Genomic DNA, 24009 nt, shown 5'->3' on the forward strand with positions numbered 1-24009 from the left:
TTGCCGAGGTGACCATCTTGGCATTTGTCAAGAGGGTTGAGAGTGGCCAGCAAGATCACCTACAGCCACATCACCCTGAATGCGCCCAATCTCGTCTGATCTCGGATGCTAAGAAGGGCCGGGCCTGGTTAGTACCTGGATGGCAGACCGCCTGGGAATACCAGGTGCCATAGGCAGTTTTTTATATGTTGTTGGCGTTGACGACCTGTGTTATTTTTCTGCTTGTTTTCCGAGGTGACCATGTTGGCATTTGTCAAGAGGGTTGAGAGTGGCCAGCAAGATTGCCTATGGCCACATCACCCTGAATGTGCCCCATCTCGTCTGATCTCGGATGCCAAGCCGGGTCGGGTCTGGTTAGTTCCTGGATGGAAGACCGCCTGGGAGTACCAGTTGCCGTAGGCTTTTTTTAATATGTTGTTGGTGTCGACGACCTGTTTTATTTTTCCGCTTGTTTGCCGAGTTGACCATCTTGGCGTTTGTCAAGAGGGTTGAGAGTAGCCAGCAAGATACCCTACGCCCACATCACCCTGAATGCGCCCAATTTAATCTGATCTTGGATGCTAAGCAGGTTTGGGCCTGGTTGGTTCCTGAATGGGAGACCGCCTGGGAATACCAGATGCTGTAGGCTTTTTTAAAATATGTTGTAGGACACCAAGATCGCCTACGCCCACATCACCCTGAATGCACCCGATCTCGTCTGATCTCGGATGCTGACCAGGGTCGGGCCTGGTTAGTACCTGGATGGGAAACCGCCTGGGAATACCTGGTGCTGCGGGCTTTTTTTTAATATATTGTTGGCGTCGATGACCTGTTTTATTTTTCGGCTTGTTTGCCGAGGGGACCATCTTGGCGTTTGTCAAGAGGGTAAAGAGTAGCCACCAAGATTTCCTACGACCACATAACCCTGAATGCGCCTGATCAGAGGCGGCTCTAGGCTTTGTGAGGCCTTAGGCAAAACTTAGACATGATGCCCCACTCACGCCCATAATGGGAAAAATAATTCAAGCGATAAAAAAATAACGGTGTGCCCCCCCACAGCCTTGCCGACTTCCCTCCTCTGCTCTCCAGCTGACTGCTGTGGGGGGGGGGGGGGGGTTCAGGATGGAGGCTGGGAAAAGGACCTGGTAAATTACATTTACCAGCCCTTCCCTTCCTAAAAGAACACAGTGCATGGTTGGAACTGATCACTCACTTTGTTCATTCATGGAATACTATGCTTTAGTTTATGAATTAACAGGAGCCTCTGTCTCCTGTTCATTCATCTACAGTGCAGCTGACGCTATAGAGAAAGGAACTGGGGAACGTGTTTCCTCATTTCCTTTCTCTGTCTCAAAAGTGAGACTTCAGGGGTCCGTTTAGAACCCTGATATCTCACCAAAGATACCAAAAACTCTCACCAAAAAACGTAAAAATAAATAAATAAAAAGATTGTAAAAATAATAAAAAATATAACTGTGAAGAATATAAAAAAAAATCAGACTAAAATTTTGAATCAAACTAAAAAGCCATGCCCAATAGGTAGCATAATTAATCCACGCTCACTGTTTTTTCTGTATGCTACAGGTCACCATCTCCCTAGTAGGGGCCCCTACTGTACAATGGTGGTAAATTGGAGTAGGAGAGGAAAGTGGAGGGTATGACAGTGGGTAATATGTACATGAGAGGGGTGCGGATTGTATGGTGGAAGTAGTATGTACATGAGAGGGGTGCTGAGGGTATGGTAGGTAGTATGTACATGAGTGGGGGGTAGTGGGGGGTAGTATGACATGAGAGGGGTGCGGAGTGTATGGTGGGGGGTAGAATGACATGAGAGGGGTGCGGAGTGTATCGTGGGGGGTAGTATGACATGAGAGGGGTGCGGAGTGTATGGTGGGGGGTAGTATGACATGAGAGGGGTGCGGAGTGTATGGTGGGGGGTAGTATGACATGAGAGGGGTGCGGAGTGTATGGTGGGGGGCAGTATGACATGAGAGGGGTGTGGAGTGTATGGTGGGGGGTAGTATGACATGAGAGGGGTGCGGAGTATATGCTGGGTAGTATGAAATGAGAGGGGTGCGGAGTGTATGGTGGGGGTAGTGTGACATGAGAGGGGTGCGGAGTGTATGGTGGGGGGTAGTATGACATGAGAGGGGTGCGGAGTGTATGGTGGGTAGTATGACATGAGAGGGGTGTGGAGTGTATGGTGGGTAGTATGACATGAGAGGGGTGCGGAGTGTATGGTGGGGGGTAGTATGACATGAGAGGGGTGCGGAGTGTATGGTGGGGGGCAGTATGACATGAGAGGGGTGTGGAGTGTATGGTGGGGGGTAGTATAACATGAGAGGGGTGCGGAGTATATGCTGGGTAGTATGAAATGAGAGGGGTGCGGAGTGTATGGTGGGGGTAGTGTGACATGAGAGGGGTGCGGAGTGTATGGTGGGGGGTAGTATGACATGAGAGGGGTGCGGAGTGTATGGTGGGTAGTATGACATGAGAGGGGTGTGGAGTGTATGGTGGGTAGTATAACATGAGAGGGGTGCGGAGTGTATGGTGGGGGGTAGTATTACATGAGAGGGGTGCGGAGTGTATGGTGGGTAGTATGACATGAGAGGGGTGTGGAGTGTATGGTGGGTAGTATGACATGAGAGGGGTGCTGAGTGTATGGTGGATAGTATGACATGAGAGGGGTGTGGAGAGTATGGTGGGGGGTAGTATGACATGAGAGGTGTGCGGAAGTGTATGGTGGATAGTATGACATGAGAGGAGTGCGTAGTGTATGGTGGGGGGGTAGTATGACATGAGAGGGGTGTGGAGTGTATGGTGGGGGGTAGTATGACATGAGAGGGGTGCGGAGTGTATGGTGGGGGGTAGTATGACATGAGAGGGGTGTGGAGTGTATGGTGTGGGGTAGTATGACATGAGAGGGGTGCGGAGTGTATGGTGGGGGGTAGTATGACATGAGAGGGGTGCGGAGTGTATGGTGGGGGGCAGTATGACATGAGAGGGGTGTGGAGTGTATGGTGGGGGGTAGTATGACATGAGAGGGGTGCGGAGTATATGCTGGGTAGTATGAAATGAGAGGGGTGCGGAGTGTATGGTGGGGGTAGTGTGACATGAGAGGGGTGCGGAGTGTATGGTGGGGGGTAGTATGACATGAGAGGGGTGCGGAGTGTATGGTGGGTAGTATGACATGAGAGGGGTGTGGAGTGTATGGTGGGTAGTATGACATGAGAGGGGTGCGGAGTGTATGGTGGGGGGTAGTATGACATGAGAGGGGTGCGGAGTGTATGGTGGGGGGCAGTATGACATGAGAGGGGTGTGGAGTGTATGGTGGGGGGTGGTATGACATGAGAGGGGTGCGGAGTATATGCTGGGTAGTATGAAATGAGAGGGGTGCGGAGTGTATGGTGGGGGTAGTGTGACATGAGAGGGGTGCGGAGTGTATGGTGGGGGGTAGTATGACATGAGAGGGGTGCGGAGTGTATGGTGGGTAGTATGACATGAGAGGGGTGTGGAGTGTATGGTGGGTAGTATAACATGAGAGGGGTGCGGAGTGTATGGTGGGGGGTAGTATGACATGAGAGGGGTGCGGAGTGTATGGTGGGTAGTATGACATGAGAGGGGTGTGGAGTGTATGGTGGGGGGTAGTATGACATGAGAGGTGTGCGGAAGTGTATGGTGGATAGTATGACATGAGAGGAGTGCGTAGTGTATGGTGGGGGGGTAGTATGACATGAGAGGGGTGTGGAGTGTATGGTGGGGGGTAGTATGACATGAGAGGGGTGCGGAGTGTATGGTGGGGGGTAGTATGACATGAGAGGGGTGTGGAGTGTATGGTGTGGGGTAGTATGACATGAGAGGGGTGCGGAGTGTATGGTGGGGGGTAGTATGACATGAGAGGGGTGCGGAGTGTATGGTGGGGGGTAGTATGACATGAGAGGGGTGCGGAGTGTATGGTGGGGGGTAGTATGACATGAGAGGGGTGTAGAGTGTATGGTGTGGGGTAGGATGACATGAGAGGGGTGCGGAGTGTATGGTAGGGGGTAATATGACATGAGAGGGGTGCATAGTGTATGGTGGGGGTGTAGTATGACATGAGAGGGGTTTGGAGTGTATGGTGGGGGGTAGTATGACATGAGAGGGGTGTGAGTGTATGGTGTGGGGTAGTATGACATGAGAGGGGTGCATAGTGTATGGTGGGGGTAGTATGTAGATGAGAGGGGTGCGTAGTGTATGGTGGGGGGTAGTATTAAATACACCACTAATGCATTAGTGACTAGTGGCAGTTAATTAACCCCTTTAATGCTGCACCATATAGGGATTAATTAACACTGATACGGTTGCCACTAATGCAGCACACAGGGGTTAACTGCCACTGGTCACTAATGCATAGTAATGCATTAACCCCCTCCATGCTGCATATTATAAATACCATCTGCAAACTTACTTGCACTGTTGCAGGGGGCTTCACTGGCTCCTCGCAGGTCTGTGCAGCAGCACTCTCCTCTGCCTTTTCATCCCGCCTCCCGGCCTGTGAATGATATCACGCCGGGCGGGACTAGGAAGCTCCTGTCGGGCGGACATTACTCCGCCTGACAGGGAAGTGAATGCGTTAGTTGGACATAGCATACTCGCACCTAGGGATGAGCCGAACACCCCCCGGTTCGGTTCGCACCAGAACTTTCGAACGGACCCCAAATTTGAACGAACTTTAGAACCCCATTGAAGTCTATGGGACTCGAACGTTCGAAATTAAAAGTGCTAATTTTAACGGCTAATATGCAAGATACTGTCCTAAAAAGGGTTTGGGGACCTGGCTCCTGCCCCAGGGGACATGGGTCAATGCCTAAAATGTTTTTAAAAATGGCGGTTTTGGCGGGAGCACTGATTTTAATGATGATTAAAGTGAAAAAAAAAAAGTGAAATATTCCTTTAAATATGGTGCCTGGGGGGTGTCTGTAGTATGCCTGTGAAGTGCCACGTGTTTCCCGTGTTTAGAACAGTCCCTGCACAAAATTACATTAAACGGACATAACACCATTTAAAACTGCTTGCGGTTTTAATGTTATATCTGGTTCCTGCAATATGGTTGAAAATCATTGAGAAAATGGCATGGGTAGCCCTCCCTGCCCATTACCAGCCTATTTGGGTCTTGTACGCATATTAAGGGGAACCCTGTACCCATATTAAAAAAAGGAAATGCGTGTGGCCCCCAGGCCCTATATACTCAGAACAGCAGTATACAGGCGGTGCAAACAAGACAGGGACTGTGTAGGTTTGTTGTGTTAAGTTGAATCTGTTTGTAATTTTCAACTGGTACATTTTTAAAGTGTAGCTCCAGTCAAAAAAACTATTTTTAAGCTTTTTGGAAAACATAGGGAAGGGTTATCACCCCTGTATAATTTGTTTTGTCGTCCATCTTTTTTCATCTCACTTGCTGTTGTCTCCTTCCGTTTGCAAGTAGGAGATGTTTGTAAATTGGATGTTTGAAAGTAGGGGCCTGCCCTATATGCTCTGCAGAAATGGCGGAACAAGGTGTTGGTTTTGCCACAACATTGTAAGCCCTCAAAGTGACTCTTGGTGGGCGCTGGAGCGCCCTGCTGTGAACGATTATATCAAGAATTGTAATTACATGCCATTGTTGAACAGTGGTAGAAAAATTGACCTTTGGTGGTTGTGGTGCTGGTGCCACAACACTATAAGTCCTCACCGTTACTCTGGGTGGGCACAGGAAGGGGCCCTCCTGTGAAATATTATATCAAGAATTGTAATTACATGTCCCTGTTAAACAGGGGCAGAAAAATTTGGCCTTAGGCACTGCTGCTGGTGCCACCACACTGCAACCTCTTCCATATACGCTAGTTTTATTGCAGGAATTAGCCCTGCTGCAAAGCATTACATCAAAAATTGTACTTAAACGCCCCTGTTAAACAGGGGCAGAAAAATTGGGCCTTAGGCACTGGTGCTGGTGCCACCACACTGCAACCTCTGCCATATACTCTAGTTTTATTGCAGGAATTAGCCCTGCTGCAAAGCATTGCATCAAAAATTTTAATTAAACGCCCCTGTTAAACAGGGGCATAAAAATTGGGCCTTAGGCACTGGTGCTGGTGCCACCACACTGCAACCTCTTCCATATACTCTAGTTTTATTGCAGGAATTAGCCCTGCTGCAAAGCATTGCATCAAAAATTGTAATTAAACGCCCCTGTTAAACAGGGGCAGAAAAATTGGGCCTTAGGCACTGGTGCTGGTGCCACCACACTGCAACCTCTTCCATATACTCTAGTTTTATTGCAGGAATTAGCCCTGCTGCAAAGCATTGCATCAAAAATTGTACTTAAACGCCCCTGTTAAACAGGGGCAGAAAAATTGGGCCTTAGGCACTGGTGCTGGTGCCACCACACTGCAACCTCTTCCATATACTCTAGTTTTATTGCAGGAATTAGCCCTGCTGCAAAGCATTGCATCAAAAATTCTAATTAAACGCCCCTGTTAAACAGGGGCAGAAAAATTGGGCCTTAGGCACTGGTGCTGGTGCCACCACACTGCAACCTCTCCCATATACTCTTGTTTGATTGCAGGAATTAGCCCTGCTGCAAAGCATTGCATCAAAAATTGTACTTAAACTCCCCTGTTAAACAGGGGCAGAAAAATTGTGCTGATGGCATCAACCAGAACCAGAAATGTTCTTCCAACATATCAGCGGAGGAGGAAGAGGATAGACAATCAACATAACAGGACAGTCACTCAGCATCAGCATAGGCAGTCTTGAAGGGATGTGATATTTCAAAAAAAATTATTCTGTTACATCAGCTTCAGGTGCTTGGTAGCTGTGGGTGATCCAAGACTGATTCATCTTGATGAAGGTCAGTCGATCAACTGATTCGGTGGACAGGCGCACCCTGTGATCGGTAACAAAGCCACCAGCAGCACTGAAGGTGCGTTTCAAAAGAACGCTGGATGCAGGACAGGCCAGTAGCTCAATTGCATACTGAGCAAGCTCTGGCCAGTGATCCATCCTCAAGACCCAGTAATCCAGAGGATTTTCGGTGGGAAAGGTGTCCAAGTCTGACCTTGCCCCTAGGTATTCCTGCACCATGTAAATCAGACGCTGGCGATGGGTGTTGGAACCGATCATACCTTGGGGCTGCGGACTAAAAAATTGTCTGAAAGCATCAGTCAGACGGCCACCTTCTCCACCGCTCCTTCTGACCGATGCCTCAGCAACACGTTGTCCGGGACCAGGAGTTTGTAACCTCTCAGTCTCTGGGAACGCGTTGCACAGACCTTTCTGCAAGGCCTCCCGGAGATGTCTCATCCTCTGCTCCCTCTGCGATGGCAAGATAAGGTCGGCAACCTTACCCTTGTTCCGTGGATCAAGGAGGGTGGCCAGCTAGTAATGGTCCCTCTCCTTGATCCGAAGAATACGAGGATCCTTCCGCAGGCTTTGCAGGATCAGGGAGGCCATGCAGCGTAGGTTAGCTGAGGCATTCGGTCAGGAGTCCTCTGGGTCACTAAGGACAACATGATCCGCAGCTACCTCCTCCCAGCCACGTACAAGTCCACGTGTTTCTTGGGACTGTAAATCATCCCTACAAGACTGCTGCTGCTGCTGATGCTGAGTGCCAGCCTCCACCTCCATGCTGACACAATCATCCTCCTCCTCCTCTTCCTCCTCCTCATCCTCTTCCTGTGTGATGGGTGGCACAGCAGGAACACTGTCTGGATAAAGGGGGCCTTGAGAGGCAAGGAAGTCCTCCTCTTCCTGCCTCTGTTCTGCCTCAAGTGCCCTGTCCATTATTCCACGCAGCGTATGCTCCATGAGGTGGACAAGAGGTACAGTGTCACTGATGCATGCACTGTCACTGCTCATCATCCTTGTGGCCTCCTCAAACGGTGACAGGACAGTGCATGCATCCCTGATCATGCCCCACTGGCGTGGTGAGAAAAAACCGAGCTCCCCTGACCCTGTCCTGGTGCCGTAGTTGCACAGGTACTCATTGATGGCCCTCTGCTGCGTGTGCAGCCGCTGCAGCATGGCCAACGTTGAGTTCCACCTGGTGGGCATGTCACATATAAGGCGGTTCTTGGGCAGGTTCAACTCCTTTTGGAGCTCAGCCAGCCGAGCACAGGCATTAAATGATCGGCGGAAATGCACACAGACTTTCCTGGCCTGCTTCAGGACATCCTGTAAGCCGGGGTACCTGCCCAAGAACCGCTGCACCACCAGGTTAAGGACGTGAGCTACACAGGGCACATGGGTCAGTTGTCCCTGTCGGAGGGCGGAGAGGAGGTTGGTGCCATTGTCACAAACCACCATTCCTGGCTTAAGCTGGCGTGGCGTCAACCACCTCTCGGCCTGCCCCTGCAGAGCTGACAAAACATCCGCCCCAGTGTGGCTCCTGTCCCCCAAACAAACCAGCGCAAGCACGGCATGACATTGTTTTGCCTGCGTACTTGCGTAGCCCCTGGAACGCCTACGAAGCACCGCTGGTTCTGAGGACAGAGCACTGGAAGAGGCCATGGAGGAAGAAGAAGAGGAGGGGGTGGAGGAGAGAGGTGTGTCACAACCAATAGTAGCATTTTGGAGGCGTGGTGGCGGAACAACCTCCAACCTTCCTGCATCCTTCCCAGCTGCCAGAAGAGTGACCCAATGGTCCGTGAAAGACAGGTAACGTCCCTGTCCATGCCTGCTGGACCATGAGTCATCGGTAATATGCACCTTACCGCTGACCGCCCTGTCCAGCGAGGCAAGGACATTGCCTTCCACATGCCGGTAGAGAGCCGGAATCGCCTTCCGTGAGAAAAAGTGGCGTTTGGGGACCTGCCACTGAGGAACCGCACATTGTACAAACTCACGGAAGGGGGCCGAGTCTACCAACTGAAAAGGCAGCAGTTGAAGTGCTAGCAATTTAGCCAAGCTAGCATTCAACCGCTGGGCATGTGGATGGCTGGGAGTGAACTTCTTTCGCCGGTCCAGCAGCTGGGGCAGGGACATTTGCCTGCTATAATCGGACGTGGGTGTACCGCTAGCAGAGTTCCCGGAAGCACTTGGCTGTGACACACCTAATTCTACACCTTCATTCCTCTCAGAGCAGGTTTCAGAGAGGCCTGAAGGTCTAGTGGGGTTGGAGATGCCAGCTGATGAGGAGCAGGGAGAGGTCCGCTTTGTTCTTTGGTGTGGGTCTTTGAGGTGCGCTTGCCAACGAGCTGCATGGCAGGTCAACATATGTCTGGTCAAGCATGTGGTGCCCAAGCGGCTGATGTTTTGGCCACGCGAGATACTCTTGAGACATATGTTGCAAATAGCAGCGGTGCGATCTGATGCACTCGTCTCAAAAAAGGCCCACACCAAAGAACTTTTAGAATAACGCGCAGAGGCAGTGCCCTGCACAGGCGGAGCTCTGCGGTGTGATTCAGTCTGTGTGCTGCCCCTAAGCTGGCCCCCGGAGGGCATCCTGCCTCGTTGGACATGTGCCTCCTCCTCCTCCTCTCTCCTTCCAGGCACCCACGTGGAGTCAGTGCCCTCATCATCCCCTCCCTCTTCATCGCTGTAGCAAACCTGGCAGTATGCTGCAGCTTGTGGAACATGACTGCCAGATTGCTGTCCTTCTTGAGCATCCCCTCTCTCTGCGCTCACGCTACTGCCTTCCTCTAGCTGAGTGTCATCATCAGAGCCCACAAAACACTGGGCATCCTCCTGGAGCATGTACCCAACACTGTGCTCAAAGAGTTCAGGAGACTCCTCAGGAGGATGTGGTGGGTCTAGGGAAGGAGTCACTGATGATGACATTTAGAGGAGGGAAGACGATGCGTTGGCAGCTGCTTTGCTAGTACCCTGAGACTGGGTGAGAGAGGATGAGGAGGATGAAGAGGGCTTGGTCATCCACTCTACCAAGTCATTGGCATGTTGCGGCTCAACATGTCCAGCTGCCGAAAAGAAGGACAAGCGTGTCCCATGGCCACGTGCTGATGACAATGCACCGCGTCCACGACCAGCACTGTTGTCTCTAGACACAGAGCCTGCTTGCCCTCTTTTATCGGCTCGCGCCTGTCTGCCTCTCCTTGCTGGCCTTCCAGACATGGTAATGGCCTGAAGGGAGTTGGGTAAAAAAGCAGTTGGGTAATGTATATTGTGCTAGAGGCACACAACACCCACTAACTCCTGCAGATGCCTTTATTATAGAACACCAGAGATAAAGGGGTATATATAGATGTATACTGTGCTGTGCTGGAGGCACACACAACTTCCAATAACTCCTGCAGATGGCAAGTGGTCTCAAATAGAGAAGAGCTATGTAGGTGGATATAGCGGTATGTACTGGGTACAGAGCACACAGACAGCACGCACTAGCTCCTAACACTACTGACTGCAAGCTCTATTATAAAAGATAGATCACTAGCTATATAGGTGAGGTGAATATAGTGGTGTATACTGCGGTCAGGGCACGCAGACAACAACCACTACACAACAGCAAGATCGAAAATCGTCCGAAAACGATCGGTGTGTACTGTGTTGAAGGTACACAGAACACCCACTAACTCCTGCAGATGCCTTTATTATAGAACACCAGAGATAAAGGGGTATATACAGATGTATACTGTGCTGTGCTGGAGGCACACACAACTTCCAATAACTCCTGCAGATGGCAAGTGGGCTCAAATAGAGAACAGCTATGTAGGTGGATATAGCGGTATGTACTGGGTACAGAGCACGCAGACAGCACGCACTAGCTCCTAACACTACTGACTGCAAGCTCTATTATAAAAGATAGATCACTAGCTATATAGGTGGGGTGAATATAGCGGTGTATACTGCGGTCAGGGCACGCAGACAACAACCACTACACAATAGCAAGATCGAAAATCGGCCGAAAACGATCGGTGTGTACTGTGTTGAAGGTACACAGAACACCCACTGCTTCAGACGCCAACACACTACACAAGGCCGCCGCGCTGGCGGCCTTATATAGTGTGGGGCGTGCAGTACACAACCTGAGCTATGATTGGCCACAGGCATCCTGCCTGTGGCCAATCATGGCTCTCCTCGCTGCTGCCGCTGCGATTGGCAAAGCATGCGGGGTCACAGTTCATGCTTGGCCAATCATGAGCCAGCAATGCACTGCGCCATCACAGTGCATTGTGGGCCGTGAGCGCCAAACGATTTCGCCGAACGGACGAACAGCCGATGTTCGAGTCGAACGTATGTTCGACTCGAACACGAAGCTCATCCCTACTCGCACCGCTCTGCTGCAGATTTAACACAGTGCTGCGGCGGCTGACGGATGTCACGGCAGCGATGCAGAGCAAGCCCCATTTTCCCGAGGCCCGCCTGAACCCGCCCCTACATCCTGGCGGGTTCAGCAGTGGCCGACAGCTCCGCCTTATTTACAATTCGTCTGCAGCAGCGCTGTATACAGTAAAGATGGTGACGCTTTACTATCCCGGCCCGCTAACCCTCCCAGCTTGGGGACACTGACCGGGGACATTCCCTCCCATTCTTCCACACGTACATCAGGCAAATTAGGCGGTCGCGAGGCCCCTGGGAGCGCGGGGCCTTAGGCAACCACATTATTTGCCTAATTAGAGAGCCGCCTCTGCGCCTGATCTCGGATGCTAAGCAGGGTCGCGCCTGGCTAGTACCTGGATGGGACACCGCCTGGGAATACCAGGTGCTGTAGGCTTTTTTTTATATGTTGTTGGCGTTGACGACCTGTTTTATTTTTCTGCTTGCTTGTCGAGCTGACCATCTTGGCGTTTGTCAAGAAGGTTGAGAGTGGCCGTAAGATTGCCTACAGCCACATCACCCTGAAAGCGCCCAATCTCATCTGATCTCGGATGCTAAGCAGGGTTGGGCCTGGTTAGTACCTGGATGGGAGACCGCCTGGGAATATCAGGTGCTGTAGGCTTTTTTTTTAATATGTTGTGGGCGTCGACAACCTGTTTTATTTTTCTGCTTGTTTGCCGAGGTGACCATCTTGGCATTTGTCTAGAAGGTTGAGAATGGCCAGCAAGATCACCTACGGCCACATCACCCTGAATGCGCCCAATCTCATCTGATCTTGAATGCTAAGTAGGGTCGGGTCTGGTTAGTATCTGGATGGAAGACTGCCTGGCAGTTTCAGGTGCCGTAGGCTTTTTTTAACATGTTGTTGGCGTCAACGACCTGTTTTGTTTTTCTGTTGTTTGCCGAGTTGACCATCTTGGCATTTGTCAAAAGGGTTGAGAGTGGCCACCAAGATCGCCTACGGCCACATCACCCTGAATGCGCCTGATCTCGGATACTGAGCAGGGTGGTGCCTGGTTAGTACCTGGATAGGAAACCGCCTGGTAATACCTGGTGCTGCAGGCTTTTTTTCAACATGTTGTTGGCGTCGACGACCTGTTTTATTTTTCTGCTTGTTTGCTGAGGTGACCATCTTGCCATTTGTCAAGAGGGTTGAGAGTGGCCAGCAAGTTCACCTATGGCCACATCACCCTGAATGAGCCCGATCTTGTCTGATCTCAGATGCTAAGCAGGGTCGGGCCTGGTTAGTACCTGGCTTTTTTTTAAGATGTTGTTGACATCGACGACCTGTTTTATTTTTCTGCTTGTTTGCCGACGTGACCATCTTGGCGTTTTTGTCAAGAGGGTAAAGAGTAGCCAGCAAGATCGCCTACGACCACATAACCCTGAATGCGCCTGATCTCGGATGCTAAGCAGGGTCAGGCCTGGTTAGTATCTGGGTGGCAAACCGCCTGGAAAAACCTGGAAATATTGCCGAAGGCCGCGTCACCCTGAATGCGCCCGATCTCATCGGATCTCAGATGCTAAGCAGGGTCAGGGCTGGTTAGTACCTGGATGGGAGACCGCCTGGGAATATCAGGTGCCGTAGGCTTTTTTTAAAATATGTTGTTGGGGTCTACGACCTGTTTTGTTTTTCTGCTTGTTTGCTGAGGTGACCATCTTGGTGTTTGTCAAGAGGGTTGGGAGTGGCCAGCAAGATCGCCTACAGCCACATCACCCTCAGCCACATCACCCTCAGCCACATCACCCTCAGCCACATCACCCTAAATGAGCCCGATCTCGTCTGATCTCGGAAGCTTAGCAGGGTCGGGCCTGGTTAGTACCTGGATGGGAGACTGCCTGGGAATACCATGTGCCGTAGGCTTTTTTTAATATGTTGTTGGCGTCGATGACCTGTTTTATTTTTCTGCTTGTTTGCCGAGGTGACCATCTTGGCATTTGTCAAGAAGGTTCAGAGTGGCCAGCAAGTTCGACTAAGGCCACATCACCCTGAATGCGCCCGATCTCATCTGATCTCGGATGCTTAGCAGGGTCGGGCCTGGTAAGTACCTGAATGGAAAACCGCCTGGAAAAACCTGGTGCCGCAGGCTTTTTTTTTATATATTGATGGCGTCGATTACCTGTTTTATTTTCTGCTTGTTTGCCGAGGTGACCATCTTGACGTTTGTCAAGAGGGTTGAGAGTGGCCAGCAAGATTGCCTATGGCCAGATCACCCTGAATTAGCCCGATCTCCGACCGCCTGGAAAAACCTGGTGCCGTAGGCTTTTTTTTAATATATTGTTGGCGTCGATGACCTGTTTTATTTTCTGCTTGTTTGCCGAGGTGACCATTTTGGCCTTTGTCAAGAGGGTTGAGAGTGGCTAGCAAGAACGCCTACGGCCACATCACCCTGAATGAGCCTGAGCTCATCTGATCTCAGATGCTAAGCAGGGTCGGGCCTGGTTAGCACCTGGATGGGAGACCGCCTGGGAATACCAGGTACTGTAGGCAGTTTTTTTTATATGTTTTTGGCGTCGACGACCTGTTTTATTTTTCTGCTTGTTTGCCGAGGTGACCATCTTGGCATTTATCAAGAGGGTTGAGAGTGGCCAGCAACATCGCCTATGGCCACATCACCTTGAATGCGCCCAATCTCATCTGATCTCAAATGCTAAGCAGGGTCGGGTCTGGTTAGTACCTGGATGGAAGTCCGCCTGGGAGTACCAGGTGCCGTAGGCTTTTTTTAATATGTTGTTGGCGTCGACGACCTTTTTTATTTTTCCACTTGTTTGCCGAGTTGACCATCTTGGCGTTTGTCAAGAGGGTTGAGAATGGCCAGCAGGATTGCCTACGGCCACATCACCCTGAATGCGCCCAATTTAGTCTGATCTCGGATGCCAAGCAGGGCTGGGCCTGGTTAGTTCCTGGATGGGAGACCGCCTGGGAATACCAGCTTTTTTTTAATATGTTGTTCGCGTCGACGACCTGTTTTTCTTTTTTCTGCTTGTTTGCTGAGGTGACCATCTTGGCGTTTGTCAATAGGGTTAAGAGTGGCCAGCAAGATTGCCGAGTTGCCACATCACCCTGAATGCGCCCGATCTCGTCTGATCTCGGATGCTGAGCAGGGTTGGGCCTATTTAGTACCTGGATGGCAGACCGCCTGGAAAAACCTGGTACTGCAGGCTTTTCTTTTAATATGTTGTTGGCGTCGACGACCTGTTTTATTTTTCTGCTTGTTTGCCGAGGTGACCATCTTGGAGTTTGTCAAGAGGGTTGAGAGTGGCCAGCAAGATCGTCTATGGCCACATCACCCTGAATGCGCCGAATTTCATCTGATCTCGGATGCTAAGCAGGGTTGGGCCTGGTTAGTTCCTGGATGGGAGACCGCCTGGGAATATCAGGTGCCGTAGGATTTTTTTTAATGTGTTTTTTTTTTTTTATTCGTTTATTGAGTGTTAGTGCGAGTTGTACAGAGTAAACAATACATTCTGAAAACACAATTTGGCTCGGTCATACACTTCAATGTACAAGCAGTAAAAGATATGAAATCGTATGTTGAAAATGTTTAGACACCTCTACAATGTACACAAGCGCTAATCTGCATGGACGTACTGAGCCACCCTTAGCAAGTGAGTCAGCCACCAGGGGGTCTCCAGTATCCTTGTGACGCCCCCCAGAGAGTAGCATTATAGATCAGCTGTTCCATAGCTATTCGGTCCATGCAGGTCCGTGCCAGCACCGCGGGCCCACATGGCCGTGGCCCGGGGGGCCAAGAAAAAGGAGATAGATACAGAGAAACGGAAAAGGAAAGGGGAAAAAAAAAGGGGGGGAGAGATAGGGATAGGAGTGGGCATCAAAAGGGACCCCACAGGGGGACTCCAGTTCCATCCATGGAAGATGGCAGAGGGCCCGTGTCCAACTTCCCAGATTAACACCCCAACATAGGCATCAGGCGGGCGCCTGGTTGGCCACAGATGCAACCTCGCGCAGGTATGTCTGAGTGCCAGTGAAGTACCTCCAAGGTCTCCACTTCTCACAGAATTTTTCCTCAGTATTGTACAGGGTGGCGGTCAGTTCCTCCATCCGGAGAACATAATTAACTTTAGAATACCATAAGGGGGTAGGGGGTTGGGGTTGCTAGGATCTTCCCTACCTGTTGGGGGTAAAGCGTAGTCCCAGGTCCCTTTTCCACTGACCAATGGGGGGGCCCAACGTCCATGGACAACAAGAGATTATACAGTAGAGAAAGAGTATGGCGTACAGGCTCAGTCTTATGGCAGATGGTCTCAAATGAGGTCAAGGTCCTCGGTGTGTAGAGGGCCAGCCGAACCGCCACCAAGAAATGACGAAGCTGGTAAACGCTGAAAACATCAAGTGGCAGTTCCGCCAACCCCCCCACCGCCTGCAAACTTGGAATTATCCCAGAAGGCCACACCTCCTCCAGTCTGTGCTTGCCCAATCCAACCAGCCGACGAAGTCTGGCGTTGGTAAACCCTGGGGGAAATTCCGGATTCCCGATGATCGGGGTCATAGGGGAGGGAAGAGGCGAGAGATCGGTGGTGCGGAATAGTCTCCTTGTCACGGACAATGTTGCCCCAATAAGCGGGTGATCCCGCATGGCTTTTGGTAAGGACGTCAGGAGCCACGGGGATGTCAATAAGGGGAGAGATGCGTCCTCAATTTCCATCCCCACCCACTGTTTGTGCGATGCATTACAATGCCAGTCCACAACTCAGTAGGGTCGCCCTATAGTACCTACGCATGTCGGGCAGTCCCACACCACCCTGATCCTTGGGTTTGGTAAGGGTCTGAAGCTTTGTCCTAGGTGGTTTCCGCGCCCATATGAAATTCCTAAGGAGGGACTTCAATTGTATAAAAAATTTTGGGGGGACGTAGATCGGTAAGGCTTGGTAGACATATAGAATTCTCGGCAGTGCCGTCATCTTAAAGGCGTTGCATCGCCCAAACCAGGTCAATGACAGGGAGTGCCACCCCTCTAGGTGTGACTTTAGTTTCTGTAACAGAGGGACATAGTTGTGTAGATACAACTGCGCCCAGGGCTGGACTGGGACAAAAATTTAGCCCTTTACTTCATCCAGACCGGGCCAATTTAATTTTGCGAACACGCACAAGAACAGTATACTGTATATATATATATATATATATATATAAACACATATATATATATATATATATATATATATATATATGCTGTTGGGGAGTGGGGTGGAGGACACAGAGGGACAGTGTGGGTGGTGGAGGACACAGGGGGACACTGTGGGGGTGGGGGGTGGAGGACACAGTTGAACACTGTGGGGGGTGGAGGACACAGTTGGACACAGTGGGAGGTGGAGGACACAGGGGGGTGGAGGACACAGGGGGACATAGTGGGGGTGAAGGACACAGTGTGGGTGGAGGACACAGTGGGGGTGGAGGACACAGTGGGGGTGGAGGACAGAGGGGGACAGCGTGGGGGGGGTGGAGGACAGAGGGGGACAGCATGGGGGGAACAGGAGAGTTTTACGGGGCCTCCTGTGATCCTGTTGGAGCCATTACTTTGACAGGCTGTTACTCAAAGTGGCCCACTGAGCCATCGGCCCACCGGAAAACTCCCAGTAGTCCCAATGGCCAGTACATGCCTGACTGCGCCAGGTCCGCGGTGAGATTAATACCCAGGTATCTGATGGAGTCGGTTGCCCAATGGAACGCGAAAGCCGAGCGAAGGCCCTGGGCCTCGGCCTCCGGGACAGAGACATTCAAAACCGTGGACTTGGCGCAATTGACCTTATAGTTGGAGAGAGTCCCATATACTCGCAGCGCCTCTAGAATATTTGGGAGGGAGACGACGGGGTTGGAGACCAAAAAAATTAGATCGCACGCATAGGCCGCGAGCTTGTGGTGAGCTGAGGACTTCCGGAGACCCGTTATGTTGAGGTCTTTGCGTACATGACACATAAAAGGTTCCAGTGTCAGGATAAAAATTAAAGGGGACAGGGGGCACCCCTGCCACGTCCCGTTAGAGATCGCAAAGTAGTCCGAGCACCAGTCATTCACCTGCACCGCTGCCGTAGACTTAGAATACAGCGCTGAGATCCAACTCTGCATGTTGGAGCCTAGGCCCACATGTGCCAGGGTGGCCTGTAAAAAAGGCCTGGCCACCCTGTCAAAGGCCTTTTCTGCGTCCATGGAGAGAAGGAGGAAGGGCCTCCCCTCTCCACGGGCATCATGAATCAGGTTAAGAACTCGGGTCTTATTATCCCGTGCCTCCCGCATAGGGACAAACCCTACTTGATCAAGGTGTATCAAGCTAGGGATGTGCGGAGCTAATCTGTTCGAAAGGATCTTAGCAAAAAGTTTCAGGTCCACATTTAAAAGTGCAATGGGGCGGAAATTCCCGCACTGTGATAGGTCTTTCCCCTCCTTGGGTATTAGGGATATGAACGCCTGCAGTGAGTCAGCTTGTAGGTCACCCCCTGCCTTCACCATATTAAATGCTTTAAGGAAGTGCCGTGTCAGTAGTTCCGTGTAGGTACGGTAGTATGTCAAGGTGAAGCCATCAGGCCCCGGTGCCTTCCATGGTTCCATTTGGGCAAGGGCCACCTGGAATTCCTCAGCTGTAATGTCCGTTTCCAAAGCGTCGCGGACCTCCACGGACAAAGTAGGCATACCGGAAGCCCTGATCTATTCCCCCGCCGCCGCTTTCTTAGACGCTATGATGTCCACGCTTGCCCCCGGTTGAAGGTTGTAGAGTTGATGGTAGTAATGAAGGAATTCCTGTGCCAATTCTATCGATGTGTTGGCTTTGGTGCCCTGTCTAGTGGTGATAAATGGAATGAAGGTGCGCTGTCTCGGACCCCACAAGGCCCTCGCTAGCATCGCTCCAGGCTTATTTGAGAATTCAAAGAACGAACGCTTTGCCCAGGCAAGGCGATGAACCATCTTCTGATATAGCAGGTCCCGCAGCCTCCCCCTGGCGCCTCCAGGTGAGACGCTGCAAGGGACCGTTTGTGAAGGAGTTCAAGCGAGCGCACCTCCCGCACCAAGAATTCAATCTGTCTGTCCCTCTCTTGCTTCCGCTGCAACCCAATTCGGATCAACGTCCCCCTCACCACGCACTTATGGGCCTCCCAGACACACGAGGGGCTGAGGGCTGGGTCTACATTGTCCCTGAAGTAAAGTCTGAGCACCTCCTCCACCTCCTTTCGGACCTCGGGGTCCTGCAGGAGGGATTCATTAAGCCTCCACATGGGGGGGAGCGGGCATCCAAGTCCCACGTCAGTGTCAGGTGGATTGGGGCATGGTCAGAAAAGGAGATGTGGTCAATTTGAGCCGAAGTCACCCTGGGGAGGTCCCTGTGTTGGAGTTGAAAGAAGTCGATCCTGGAGTAAGTATGGTGAACGGGGCAAAAGTGCGTAAAGTCCTTCTCCTCTGGATTCAGGACCCTCCAGGGATCGACCAAGTTCAGGCCATGCAGTTCCGCCTTGAGATTCTTAAGCCAGGGGTATGTGAGGTGGGATGCTCCTCTCGATACATCCAGGAGTGGTTCCTGCGCATAATTGAAGTCACCCCCCATCAAAAGAACCCCCTCGCCCACTTCTAGGAGTATTGGGGTCAAAGTTCTCATAAAATCTAAGTGGCCCGTGTTTGGGAAGTATACGTTCAACATAGTGATAATAGTGTTCCTGAGCCTACCCTTGACCAGTAAGTAACGCCCCTGCGGATCTGCTCTCATCTCCAATAGGGTCCAGGGGACTGACTTCGCTATTAAAATGCTGACCCCTTTAGATTTAGCAATTGGGGAGGGAGCGTGATACACTGTGGGAAAGCCGCGGTTACCAAGCCTGGGGACCGCCTGCTGCCTAAAGAATGTCTCTTGTAGGAACGCAATCTGGGTGTTGCATTTTTTAAGATCGGAGAGGAGCCTGGACCTCTTCTTGGGGGTGGAGAGACCCTGGACATTTAAGGAGGTGAATTTGACCCCCTGTGGGGGTCCGCCCGCTGTGGAATGTGTCGCTGCGGGCATGATGTTGCGTCAAGGACGTGGGGGGGAGGTAGGTAAAAGACAAAAAAAAAAAAAAGGGGGGGAGGGGAAGAGAGGGGAGAGAGAGGAGACAAATTGCAGGTAAAGAAGAAGGAAAGAGAAAGAAAATAGTGAGAGAGGTTGGCACCAAAGAAGTGCAGAGGCAAGTGCCACAGCACAAGCGCCTTACTAAAACACTAACGTGCACGCGCAACCTAGTAGTGGAACGTGAAAGGCTGACTCAGTCAAGAAGTTGGGAGGCGTGCGGGCCAGGCCAACCCACCAAGTTAAACAAATACACATTAAATAAAACCATAAACCAACATTAACCAAAACTGCTCATGGAGAATAACCACCCTCACCTACCCGCGTGACCACCCCTACCCCGCTATCTCTCCTCATTACCACTCCTGTCTGCCATACCCTGCTCCCGGGGGAACGGGGGTCAGTCCAAAAAGGAAAAAAAAAAGAAAGCAACCCGCTATTTATCCAGTCCTCAGCTTGTCCCCGGGCAAGTGGGCGGTCCCCGATCCCGCTTCCCACAGGCGACCAAGCAACCTGTTGCACACGTCTGTTCAAGTTGAACACACAAAATGTCACCAGTGAGGACAGAAAGGGGAGCACCCTTCCCATATAATAATCCGAGAGGTCTCCGCTCAACCCCTTCAGGCAAGGGCCTGACAGAGTACCCAAGGCCACCAGCCATCAGCCCAAACCCCAGAAATAGCCCGAACACACATTACCCAAAAGAGTCCCCACCCCCCCAAAAACTGGAACCATTCTCATATGTGAAAACAGGACCCCTGCCCTAGAGGCATGTAAAGTTCACCTATCCTGAGTAGCGTCCTCCAACCGGGGTGGGTCAAGGTTCGGGGGAGGCAAAGTCGGCCCTGGGTTCCGGCTAAGATCCGGAACAACGACGTCTTCTGCTGATCCTCTGGGGTCTGGGCTTCGGTTCTCCCTGTCATCCACGGATAGCTGCAGGGAGACAAGGCGCCGTGTATGGGACAGCTGAGTGTTCTCCAGTGCAAGCACCCTGGCTTCAAGAGAGCCTGTGACAGTCTCCACCGCAGTCACCCTTGTATCAACATAGTCTACGTGTTGCTTCAGGTCATTAATCTCTCTAGACAGGGTACTCACTATTGTGACTGTGGATTCAGCGATGTCCTGCTTTGTGCGGAGAAGTGCCATGAGCTCTTTCCAGGCCTCCGCTGGGGGCTGCCCCTGTGAAGAGGAGCGGGGTACCACACACAGTCCGTCGGAGCTTGGGATGTCCGGGGAGGGGATTGGCGAGTCCGCGCTCAGCTCCGGGAAGCGTTGCCGCAGCTGCGCCTGCTGTGTCCCATTCTTTTTACCCTGAGCTGCGGACGCCGCGTAAGAGCGCGGCGGCGCCATGTTGGCGGCTGCGGCCTGTAGTGAAGCGGCCGGAGTGCGGAGGAAATATGCCACGATATCAATCTTTCTGCGGGCGGTCGGTGTCCCGGGAGCGGGGTCTGCTGCTGACATAAGCTGGTCTGTGGATTCGCCGGCTGTATGCGGTGGTCAGCCCGGTCCCAGCACGGAGCTCCCTGGAAGCACGTCTTTACCACGCCATAGCAAAGTCACGCCCCTTTTTAATGTGTTGTTGGCGTCGATGACCTGTTTTATTTTTCTGCTTGTTTGCTGAGGTGACCATCTTGGCATTTGTCAAGAGCGTTCAGAGTGGCCAGCAAGATCGCCTATTGCCACATCACCATGAATGCGCCTGATCTCGTCTGATCTCTAGATGCTGAGCAGGGTCGCGCCTGATTAGTACCTGGATGGGAAACCGCCTGGGAATACCTGGTGCCGCAGGCTTTCTTTTAATATGTTGTTGGCGTCGACGTCCTGTTTTATTTTTCTGCTTGTTTGCTGAGGTGACCATCTTGGCGTTTGTCAAGAGGGTTGAGAGTGGCCAGCAAGATCGCCTATGGCCACATCACACTGAATGCATCCCATCTCTTCTGATCTTGAATGCTAAGCAGGGTCGGGTCTGGTTAGTACCTGGATGGAAGATCGCCTGGGAGTACCAGGTGCCGTAGGCTTTTTTTAATATGTTGTTGGCATCGACGTCCTGTTTTATTTTTCTGCTTGTTTGCTGAGGTGACCATCTTGGCGTTCGTCAAGAGGGTTGAGAGTGGCCAGAAAGATTGCCTATGGTCACATCACCCTAAATGCGCCTGATCTCGTCTGATCTCGGATGCTAAAAAGGGTTGGGACTGGTTAGTACCTAGATGGGAGACCGCCTGGGAATATCAGCTGCCGTAGGCTTTTTTTTTAATATGTTGTTGGCGTCTACAACCTGTTTTATTTTTCATTTTTCTGCATTTTTACTGAGGTGCCCATATTGGTGTTTGTCAAGAGGGTTGAGAGTGGCCAGCAAGATCCCATACTGCCACATCACCTGAATGAGCCCGATCTCGTCTGATCTTGGATGCTAAGCAATGTCGGGCCTGGTTAGTAACTGGATGGGAGACCGCCTGGGAATATCAGATGCCGTAGGCTTTTTTTTAATATGTTGTTGGCGTTGATGACCTGTTTTATTTTTCTGCTTGTTTGCCGAGGTGTCCATCTTGGCGTTTGTCAAGAGTGTTGAGAGTGGCTAGCAATATCGCCAATGGCCACATCACCCTGAGTGTGCCCGATATCATTCAGGCTGAGGCTAGTGTATACAGAGAGGCTAGGGGATACAATGAGGCTAGTGTATACAAAACGCAAGCTTTCGTATACATAGAGGCAAGTGTATAAATAAATGCTAGTGTATACAGAGAGACTGGGGTATGCAGAGAGGCTAGTGTATACAGAGAGGCTGGGTAATACAGAGCTACTATGGTATACAGAAAATGGCTGGATTAAACAGAGAGCCTGGGGTATACCGAGAGACTAGTGTAAAAAAAAAGACAGGCTAGTGCATTTTGATGACAGGCACGTGTATACAGAAGACTCACTGGGGCATACAGAGAGGCTGGAGTATATAGAGAATATAGAGTATACAGAAAACAGGCTTGGGTATAGAGAGAGGCTAGTGTATACAACGAGAGGCTAGGGTATATAGAAGACAGCCAAGAGAATAAAGAGAGGCTAGTATATCAAGAGAGGCTAGTGTATCCAGATGACTGGCTAGTGTAAATAAATGACTGGCTAGTGACTAGAGAAAGGCTAGTGTATACAGAAGAAAGTCTCGGGTATACATAGTGAGGCTGGGGTATACAGAGAAGCTAGGTTATACAGTAGTCAGGCTAGTGCATATAAAAGACAAGCTAAGTCATTCAGGACATGGCTGATAATGGGAACTGAGTTCCTGTTGGGCAAAAAGTACAGGAACTCCGTTCCTGTGAGTTCCCGCAGGACTTGAGCCCTGCATCTCCCCCAATGTAATATTGGCTGAGCATGGATGGGTATGGCTGGGTATTGGCAGAGTAAGTATTGGCAGGGTAAGAATTGGCAGGGTATTGCAGAATATTGGCAAGATAAGTATTGGCAGGGTATTGCAGAGTATTGACAGGGTATTGCAGATTATTGCTGGGTATTGCAGTTTATTGGCAGGGCACTGCTGGGTAATGCAGGGTAAGTATTGCAGAGTATTGGCAGAGTAAGTATTGCAGAGTATTGACAGAGTAAGAATTGCAGAGTATTGGCAGGGTATGTATTGCAGAATATTGGCAGGGTGGTACAGAGTATTGGCAGGGTATGTATTGCAGAGTATTGGCAGGGTATTTATGTGCAGAGTATTGGCAGAGTAAGTATTGCTGAGTATTAGCAGAGTAAGTATTGCAGAGTATTGGCCGGGTATGTTTTGCAGAGTATTGGCAGGGTGAGTACTGCAGAGTATTGGTAGGGTATGTATTGCAGGGTATTGGCAGGGTATTGAAGAGTATTGGCAGGGTATGTATTGCAGAGTATTGGCAGGGTATGTATTCCAGAGTATTGGCAGGGTGAGTACTGCAGAGTATTGGCAGGGTGAGTATTGCAGAGTATTGAGAGGGTATGTATTGCAGAGTATTGGCAGGGTATTGCAGAGTATTGGCAGGGTATTGCAGAGTACTGGCAGGGAATGTATGGTAGAGTATTAGCAGGGCATTGCAGAGTATTGGCAGGGTATTTCAGATTATTGGCAGGGTATTGCAGAGTACTGGCAGGGTATGTATTGCAGGGTATTGACAGGGTATTGCAGAGTACTGGAAGGGTATGTATTGCAGAGTATTGGCAGGGTATTGCAGAGTATTGGCAGGTTATGTATTGCAGAGTATTGGCAGGGTATTGCAGAGTATTGGCAGGGTATTGCAGAGTACTGGCAGGGTATGTATTGCAGAGTATTGGCAGGGTATTGCAGAGTATTGGCAGGGTATGTATTGCAGTGTACTGACAGGGTATGTATGGCAGAGTATTGGCAGGTTATTGCAGTGTATTGGCAGGGTATTGCAGAGTACTGGCAGGGTATGTATTGCAGGGCATTGGCAGGGAATTGCAGAGTACTGGAAGGGTATGTATTGCAGAGTATTGGCAGGGTATTGCAGAGTATTGGCAGGGTATGTATTGCAGAGTACTGGCAGGGTATGTATGGCAGAATATTGGCAGGGTATTGCAGAGTGTTGACAGGGTATTGCAGAGTACTGGCAGGGTATGTATTGAAGAGTATTGGCAGGGTGTTGCAGAGTACTGGCAGGGTATGTATTGCAGAGTTTTGGCAGGGTATTGCAGAGTACTGGCAGAGTATGTATTG

At 50.9% G+C, this 24009-nt stretch overlaps 1 non-coding gene and 13 pseudogenes across 1 annotated transcript; all 14 read left to right on the top strand.

Annotated features, from left to right (window-relative positions):
• The first annotated feature begins 57 nt into the window (after nucleotides 1-57).
• LOC143943128 (5S ribosomal RNA) lies at nucleotides 58-176 on the top strand (annotated as a pseudogene).
• Nucleotides 177-283: 107 nt separating this feature from the next.
• On the top strand, nucleotides 284-402 carry LOC143948310 (5S ribosomal RNA; annotated as a pseudogene).
• Nucleotides 403-659: 257 nt separating this feature from the next.
• Nucleotides 660-778, top strand: LOC143954133 (5S ribosomal RNA; annotated as a pseudogene).
• A 10993-nt stretch (nucleotides 779-11771) lies between these two features.
• LOC143942464 (5S ribosomal RNA) lies at nucleotides 11772-11890 on the top strand. Its single transcript, XR_013264782.1, has one exon. It is a non-coding gene; the product is annotated as a 5S ribosomal RNA (ribosomal RNA).
• A 109-nt stretch (nucleotides 11891-11999) lies between these two features.
• LOC143944842 (5S ribosomal RNA) lies at nucleotides 12000-12118 on the top strand (annotated as a pseudogene).
• Nucleotides 12119-12740: 622 nt separating this feature from the next.
• LOC143949128 (5S ribosomal RNA) lies at nucleotides 12741-12859 on the top strand (annotated as a pseudogene).
• Nucleotides 12860-13013: 154 nt separating this feature from the next.
• LOC143949117 (5S ribosomal RNA) lies at nucleotides 13014-13132 on the top strand (annotated as a pseudogene).
• A 107-nt stretch (nucleotides 13133-13239) lies between these two features.
• On the top strand, nucleotides 13240-13358 carry LOC143945282 (5S ribosomal RNA; annotated as a pseudogene).
• A 282-nt stretch (nucleotides 13359-13640) lies between these two features.
• Nucleotides 13641-13759, top strand: LOC143948211 (5S ribosomal RNA; annotated as a pseudogene).
• Nucleotides 13760-13868: 109 nt separating this feature from the next.
• Nucleotides 13869-13987, top strand: LOC143942534 (5S ribosomal RNA; annotated as a pseudogene).
• Nucleotides 13988-14542: 555 nt separating this feature from the next.
• Nucleotides 14543-14661, top strand: LOC143956747 (5S ribosomal RNA; annotated as a pseudogene).
• Nucleotides 14662-20984: 6323 nt separating this feature from the next.
• Nucleotides 20985-21104, top strand: LOC143952632 (5S ribosomal RNA; annotated as a pseudogene).
• Nucleotides 21105-21212: 108 nt separating this feature from the next.
• LOC143946818 (5S ribosomal RNA) lies at nucleotides 21213-21331 on the top strand (annotated as a pseudogene).
• A 107-nt stretch (nucleotides 21332-21438) lies between these two features.
• Nucleotides 21439-21557, top strand: LOC143952013 (5S ribosomal RNA; annotated as a pseudogene).
• Nucleotides 21558-24009: the final 2452 nt, after the last annotated feature.

This window comes from Lithobates pipiens, unplaced genomic scaffold (genome assembly GCF_037356315.1).
Source record: "Lithobates pipiens isolate NorthernLeopardFrog02 unplaced genomic scaffold, aLitPip1_a1.2 Scaffold_10, whole genome shotgun sequence".
Lineage (NCBI taxonomy): Eukaryota > Metazoa > Chordata > Amphibia > Anura > Ranidae > Lithobates > Lithobates pipiens.